Source organism: Eublepharis macularius, chromosome 7 (assembly GCF_028583425.1).
Source record: "Eublepharis macularius isolate TG4126 chromosome 7, MPM_Emac_v1.0, whole genome shotgun sequence".
Lineage (NCBI taxonomy): Eukaryota > Metazoa > Chordata > Lepidosauria > Squamata > Eublepharidae > Eublepharis > Eublepharis macularius.
In genome coordinates, this window is record NC_072796.1 from 20,981,298 (window position 1) to 20,988,888 (window position 7,591).

Here is a 7,591-nt window from a genome sequence, read left to right on the forward strand (position 1 = left end):
ATAGAAATGTCAGGAAGTCAGAGATCAGTGAAATCCTATACCCGTCTAAGCTTGTTGGCTTCAAGGATTTTAGATTGGACTAGTAATCACAGATCTCTAACTTTAGCTGGGTTGGGGCCCTGCTGAGGCACACACACACATATACACTAACACACAGTTCCCCGTAAAATACACGAAAGCAGGGACCTGAAAATGGCTGGGGTATTCCTACCTATGTGCATCTTTCAAAACTGGCAGAATGCACATGTATTTGTTTCATCTGGTATTTAGACCGGAGTACAAAAAGCTCAAATGAGAATCCACTGGAATGCCTGCGAAATCTCATCCGCTGCCATCATCTTCATGGACATCTGGCCAGCCCTTTATTCTCCCTGGGGAGCAGTAATTGTAAAATGAACTTAACACAGTATTTTTAAAAGTGCAAGGTCAGGAATGTCTCCTTTCTCCCCCTGACCCGCTGCATTTTTGAGTGCCATGCATAATTGCTTACACAAGGCCCAACTCCAGCACAGAGCTCTTTTAAGTCTCAGAACTTTTCAAAGGGGACAGGCATGTCTGGAAATCTTCTCTCCATGGAGCCCAGCTGTCTAACTGTAAACCCCTCTGGTACTTGGGAGTTTAAAAAGTCAGCATCCATATTCTCTTTCTTGGGCCAAACATTTAAAACTCTAAAATCATTTTTTTTAAAGTTAAAGCATTAATTTTATTTTTCTGATTCCACCAGAGGTTGAATTGGATGTATGCCATTTCTTCTTCTTCTTTTGAATATTTTCTTTGCTTGGCTGATGGTTGAGATCTTTATCCGTCTTTTTCATTGATTGAAGATCATCACGGAACCTATTAAAGGGATACCGTCGTTTTTAAGAAGCATGTAAGAGGTAGCTATGTTTTCTCACTAGGTTTTCCCATAACTGACACCCATTCTTTTCAACCATTATGTCCACAGACCTAAGCTATTTGCTATTGATTACATTCCAATTAGGGTACAGGGAGTGCTTCCTCTTAATGCTCTCTTAATGCACCTGTCCTGGGACTTCATGTACCTGCATTTGTGAGTGTCCATGGTCATAATTAGTGAGTTGCTGGTGCAGAGCACCGATTTGGGTTGACGTGGGGGGAGATGAGGGACGGTATCCCACGGTACACCTTCTCTTTGTGCAACATTGCAGCAATGCCAGTTTCCTTTTGGCCCACCAAGCAGCAGCAAGATGAAGGAACCTGAGGGTGGAAGATCTCACCACCTTATGGATTGCTGCCCTGGAGGACCAGTGACATCACTTCCAGTTCCATACCCGATAGTGATATCACAGAGTTGCAGTGATGCTCTAGGGATTTCTCAAATCTCTGAGATTTGGGAAATTTCTAAAGAGTCACCACAATGCCATGGTGGAAGTGACATCACTGCAATATCACCATGCCCCACCCTCCAAAACTCCTGGGAGTTGTCAGCAGATGGCTGATAGCCCTAGTGGTCCACCACAAATTTTAAAGGGCCAGTCCACCCCAATTGAGGATTTCTGGCATAAGTGCTTTATAGAACAAGATGCCTATTGAAATAACAAGCAGTTCAAATGTACTGATGCAACTGAATGAGAAGCCTAACTAATTTATCAGTACCTCATTAGAGCTTCAGAACTGTCCAGCATGAAAATTTATTTCCCAAATTCTGGATAAACTCAGCATCAGATAAGGTCTAAAAACAAAGATCTCTCCTTAAACAACCTGCTTCTTAGTACAAATTATTTATGTGGGTTCTTCTTGTTTTTACTTTTTTCCATCAAGGTACACACAGACTTCCTTAGAGTTTGAATCTTTACTGAAATAAACCCTAATCTTTTTAATTAAGCAAGATACAAGAGTATAGACATATTAAAATGAATCCATTTGGTGAGAGACATATGCATACAATAAAAAGTAAATCTAACATTTTCCAATTAAAACTATAAATGATTTAAAATCAGATCATACTTAGTTTACTATGAAATGCATTGGAATTTCCATAGACAAATGGACACACACATTTCACATCGAAAATCTTCTACATGAAATTTCCTTCATCAAAACCCTAGTCTATTGACTTGATGACTTTGCACTAAATGACATTTGCTATAAAAACATCTATAAAAACTTTTCTACCCTGCCCTGGATAGCCCAGGCAAGCCAGATCTTGTCACTTTTTGGAAGCTAAGCAGGATCAGACTTGGTTAGTAATTGAATGGGAGACCTCCAAAGAAGACTAGGATTGGAGAGGAAGGCAATGGCAAACCACCTCTCTTAGAAGTATGAATTACATGAGACCGAGCGAGTGTCAGGAGTCCTGTCTTACCTCAAATGCCCGTGTCCAGCATTCTATTGATGAGCACGTGTCCTGGTCCAGGCACGCATTCAAAATGTTCTGCTCCAGTGTAGCTGCGATGGCACATGTACGCTGTCACGATCAGTAAGTTGGCAATGCAGAGCATCCTTATTTCCTATATCTTCCGCTTCCTATCTGTGCAAAGTGGAAATGCATGATGGGATATCTTGAAGGTATGGGGAGAAAACCTGTGCCACTGCAAACACAGGTTTGATGGAGGTCCTGCAGTCCTGGCACGTGTAGTTGAAAACAACGTTGGAACATGGTCAGAGCATTTGCGGATGATATAATGTTAATTGTAGAGGACCCATTGGAGAACATGCCAAAAGTGATAGATAAGATTAAGGAGTTTGGAGACTTGGCAGGTTTCTATATTAATAAAAAGAAGTCAAAGATACTATGCAAAAATATGACTAAGCAGAAACAACAATTATTAATGGAAAGAACGGACTGTGAAGTAACAAGTAAGGTGAGATATTTGGGAATTGAACTGACTGCAAAGAATATAGATCTATTTAAAAACAATTATGAGAAACTATGGACTCAGATAGAGAGAGACTTGATTAAATGGAATAGGTTAAATCTGTCATGGTTGGGTAGGATTGCAGCAGTTAAGATGAATGTGTTACCAAGAGTAATGTTTTTGCTACAGACAATACCAATCATCAGAGACTCTAAACAATTTGAAAAATGGCAGAGGAAAATATCAGATTTTGTGTGGGCAGGCAAGAAGCCTCGAGTGAAAATGAAAGTTTTACAAGACGCAAAAGAAAGAGGCGGAATGCAACTGCCCAACTTGAGACTTTACCATGATGCAATCTGCCTAGTGTGGTTGAAAGAGTGGATGACGCTAAAGAACAAGAAATTACTAGCCCTAGAGGGATATAAAAAAATATTTGGATGGCATGCATACCTATGGCATGATAAAGTAAAGGTGAACTCGATGTTCCTGCACCATTATATACGGAGAAGTTTATATATAATCTGGAAGAAGTACAGAATTTACCTACAAGAAGGAACTCCTTGGTGGGTAGTTCCATATGAGGTGATAGATCCGAGAGCTGTTGATAATGAGCAACAATGTTTAACTTACAAAGAAATAACTAGAACTGAAGCATCCAAACTCAGAATGAAGACGCAGGAGGAACTATCACCTTATTATGACTGGTTCCAGTACAGACAGATCAGAGACTTATATAATTCGGACTCTGTAAAGGGAGGTATACGAATAGAGAACTCGGAACTAGAGCAGACCCTTTTTAAAGAGGACAAGAAAAGAATATCCAAGGTATACCAAGTACTGTTGAAATGGTATACTGAGGATGAGACAGTAAAAACACAAATGGTGAAATGGGCTATAAATTTTAATAAAGAAATAACGATGGAGGCATGGGAATACTTGTGGAAGACTACAATGAAGACAACGACATGTACTAGCATTAAAGAGAACATTTACAAAATGATCTATCGTTGGTACATGACACCAAAGAAGATTGCGCTAGGGAATTTGAACACTTCTAATAAATGCTGGAAATGTAGGAAACATGAGGGCTCCCTCTATCATATGTGGTGGTCGTGTGAGGTAGCTAGGCAGTACTGGGGGGAAATAATAAGAGAAATGAGTGAAATTTTACAATTTCAAATAAATAAGAACCCAGAACTCCTGCTACTAAACTTGGGCATGGAGGGAATTCCAGCCCATCATAGGACGTTGATATTTTATATGACAGCAGCAGCTAGACTTTTGTATGCGCAAAAATGGAAAGTACAAGAAGTGCCAACTATTGAAGATTGGATCTACAAATTGCTGTACATGGCAGAAATGGACAAGATGACAAGAAAACTGAGAAATCTGGACTCAGGGCAGTTTAACACAGACTGGGAGAAGCTGAAAAAATATTTGGAGAAGAAATGGGAGGTGGGAGGAGAACTGTGGCAGTTTGAGAACTACTGAAGTACAATAAAATGTAGAGGGGGGTGACTTTACCGGGGGGGAGAAGAGACAATCGTGAACTTCTAAGCAGTTAGATTAATAGATTGATATATATACAGAGATATATAGACGAATAAACAGAATATCGATAGAAAATAATTAATCATAAGGGCTAATTATAAGGACTGATTAACTAATAATATTTTCTTTTTGGTAAGACTGGTATAATGTAACAAACTGAATATGTTTATTTGAAGATATATATGAGTCAAATTGATTGATTATGTGATAGTTATATAGAATCATTATTGAAGGGAAGCAGAAATATTAAAGTAATTATATATAACTAAAAGAATGAGTAACATATAGAGCATAAGTCAAATTGTTTGATTTAAACGAATGTATGATCTATATAGTTTATGATTTATAGAAATATTTGAAATTGGAATTATGGAAATTGTTTATCCAATATGGAAATAATGATTCATAGTTTGGGTATAGAGTATTAAAAATAGTTAAGAATGTATTGCTTAGAACAAATGGGAGACCATATAATTGTTAGATAGAGGAATTTAAAAGGAGTAAGGGAAAAGGGACAAAGGGTTGGAAAACTGTTGGAAGTCAACAAAAAAGGGGGGGAAAGGGAGGGGGTTAGAAATGGAAAATGGGGAAATTGATTGTAATGTATAAATAATTGAACCTAACCCAATAAAAACTTTTCTAAAAAAAAAAAAAGAAAACAACGTTGGAACACGTGTAAGTAAGTTTTCGTGTCATTCGCGTGTAATTCGTATTGTATGGTTCGGCTCTTAGTCTCTTGTTTTGACACCCCAGCAGGGGTTGCCATAAGTCAGCTATGACTTGATGGCACTTTCCCCCACCACCATAGACATCTCTGAGCCCTCTTCTCACATATGACAATAATATAAAAATGTGATTGGTCTTAGATTTGGTTGATTCTTCATATTTTTAATGATGTGACTTTTGGTAAACCAATTTATGATGCTATTGTGCACCTGCATAGATAAGATGCTATAAAAAGATGTTTAAAAAGACTACTACAAGCTAGATAAACAGATTACACTTGGGCCATTTCCGCACGTTGAATAATGCACTTTCAATGCACTTTAGCAATCCTTTGGAAGTGGATTTTTTGTTCCACACATGGAAAAGCAGTTCCAAATGTTCACTAAAGAGCATTGAAAGTGCATTATCCAATGTGTGTGGAAGCAGCCTTGGTCTCTTCTAGCCATTAAAAAATCCTTTATCCACCCTTTCCTCAACAACTTCTAATTGGTTGTCAAAGATAAAAGAATATCTGTATTCTTCCACAACCTGTTAATGAACTGCATTAAAAGTCATACAAAGTTCACTAAAATATATGTGAATAACCATATATGATTAAAACCACATCTTTATAACATAATTTAGATGTCACCAGAGACGTGGAACAGCCATCACTTCTGCCTCTTTTTTCTTTCTCCCAGGAATGTCTACTTTTATGTGACTTGACCTCACCACGTGAGTTTCCCCATCCCTGAAGCCCACAATCAGTGATTTGGGGTGAGGTTAGAAAACGCAAAGCATGACAATGCCACATCACACATTGTGCAAAATGAATTGTTTAAGACAAGAAGGGGGAAAGGCAGAGAATGACAGCAAGTCTGTGTCCCTTCTAATACCTTGTTAAAACTGAAATTGGAAGCTAAAACATAACTTGAGCTGTATGGTTGGGGGAAGGAGAACTGGCTCATAATCAGAATGATATTTCAGGGCACCTTTGGGTACATTGGTGATTGCTGGTATAAGCATCAAAAACATGAAGCATTTCCCCCCTATCAAATCACATTTACAACTCTTATAACATTTCATTCATTCACCCTACAGATCTTTCTTAAGAATTTCATACAGATGTTTAGGCTAAATGATATTCATCCAGAGGTATGCTTCTGGTTTCATAACCATCCTGTGTAATGTTTTTATAGCATTCACTTAAAAAAGAAAAATAAACCCTGCTGTTACAAACTACAATGGTGGCATTTGCAAATAACGTGCTGTTTCAACATACCATTTCCTTTGCTTCATAGTTAATAAAATCCTTCCAAAGGAAACCCTTTTGTTAAGAGTGGATTGCTTTTCTGATCAAGTAAAAATATATTTAATGTTGAGTAATTATTGCAAGCCTACAACCAATATGCATAATCCTTAGAGATTACTGGGGAAAAAAAAGATAGCAGAAAAAGAATACCCCAAGTGTGCTTTTTGGAAGGACTCACATTTTGATGTTCAATCGGCATTTAGCAAACAGAAGTAGTTACCATCCTTTAAGCCTCTTATCCACAGGAGATTTGCGAATTTCAGATGAGCTGATGTATGGAATTCTCATACGACTGCAGACTCAGTTCACTTTTCGCACAAAGCAAATTAATTTCAACCAAGATTATAGGTACTCATTAACCAGCAAGGAAAGCTGACAACTACGAGGCCAGACAGTGCTATTTGCAGTCGTATTGGGCCGATGCCCTGCTAGTTGCTATATACTGTTTTATTGATTTACAACAGGAGTGCCCAGACCTGTTGAGTCTGTGAGCAGTTTTGGAATTTCAAGGAAGGGTTGGGGGCGCCACTGCAAAGTGGCTGCCTTAGAAAGGAAATCAAAAAGTATTCGCAAATTCCAGGTCCAGAATTCTTATATGACAGGGGCAGCTATTTCTGAATGGGCACTCTCTGCAGAACCAAAGGCAATGCCTCCTGGGTTTTCTGAAACGTCTCCTACTCCATTGTCACAGAATGGTTTGGGATTGAGTAGGTTTGCCACAGACATGATGTCCCTTCCCAGGATCTCTCCTTCCCCCTACACTTTTTCCCTAGGGTTGCCAGGTCCCTAGAGCCCAAACCAGGGGTTGGAAGTGGGGTTGGGGAGGTGCATGGCTCCAGAGTAGTTTCTTTGTGCGCACGTTCCCAAGCGCTTCCATGTCGCACCAGGAATGATGTCATTCATGGTGTGACAAGGAAATGAAGTCCTCTGTGTCAGCCAGGTGAGTTGTGGGGTGTGTGTGTGTGGAGGCTGGGAGCAGGGGATTTCCTGTCCCCACTGGGGACCCCTACCTTCCCCCTGACCCCTTCACATCCGGTACAGACAAGGGCCTTAACTGACTGCCACCACCCTGGTTCTAGGGCTCTACTAGAGAGTGCTCAGAGTACCTTCCCTGTTCCCAAGTAAACCCCCCTTTAGCCAGAGTCTGCCCTAATGTACAGCAGAATTTGAGATGTGAAGAACCCAGATAGTGTAGATAAGAAAC

At 39.4% G+C, this 7,591-nt stretch overlaps 1 long non-coding RNA gene across 2 annotated transcripts; it reads right to left on the reverse strand.

Annotated features, from left to right (window-relative positions):
• Positions 1–702: 702 nt before the first annotated feature.
• Positions 703–6,696, reverse strand: LOC129333781 (uncharacterized). 2 transcript variants are annotated; one of them, XR_008597450.1, is made up of 3 exons: positions 6,608–6,696; positions 2,327–2,491; positions 703–837 (listed from the first exon to the last, which is right to left on the reverse strand). It is a non-coding gene; the product is annotated as an uncharacterized LOC129333781 (long non-coding RNA). The 2 variants fall into 2 exon arrangements; XR_008597451.1 differs by having other exon boundaries at positions 2,327–2,487; positions 6,608–6,684.
• Between the last annotated feature and the right edge of the window lie 895 nt (positions 6,697–7,591).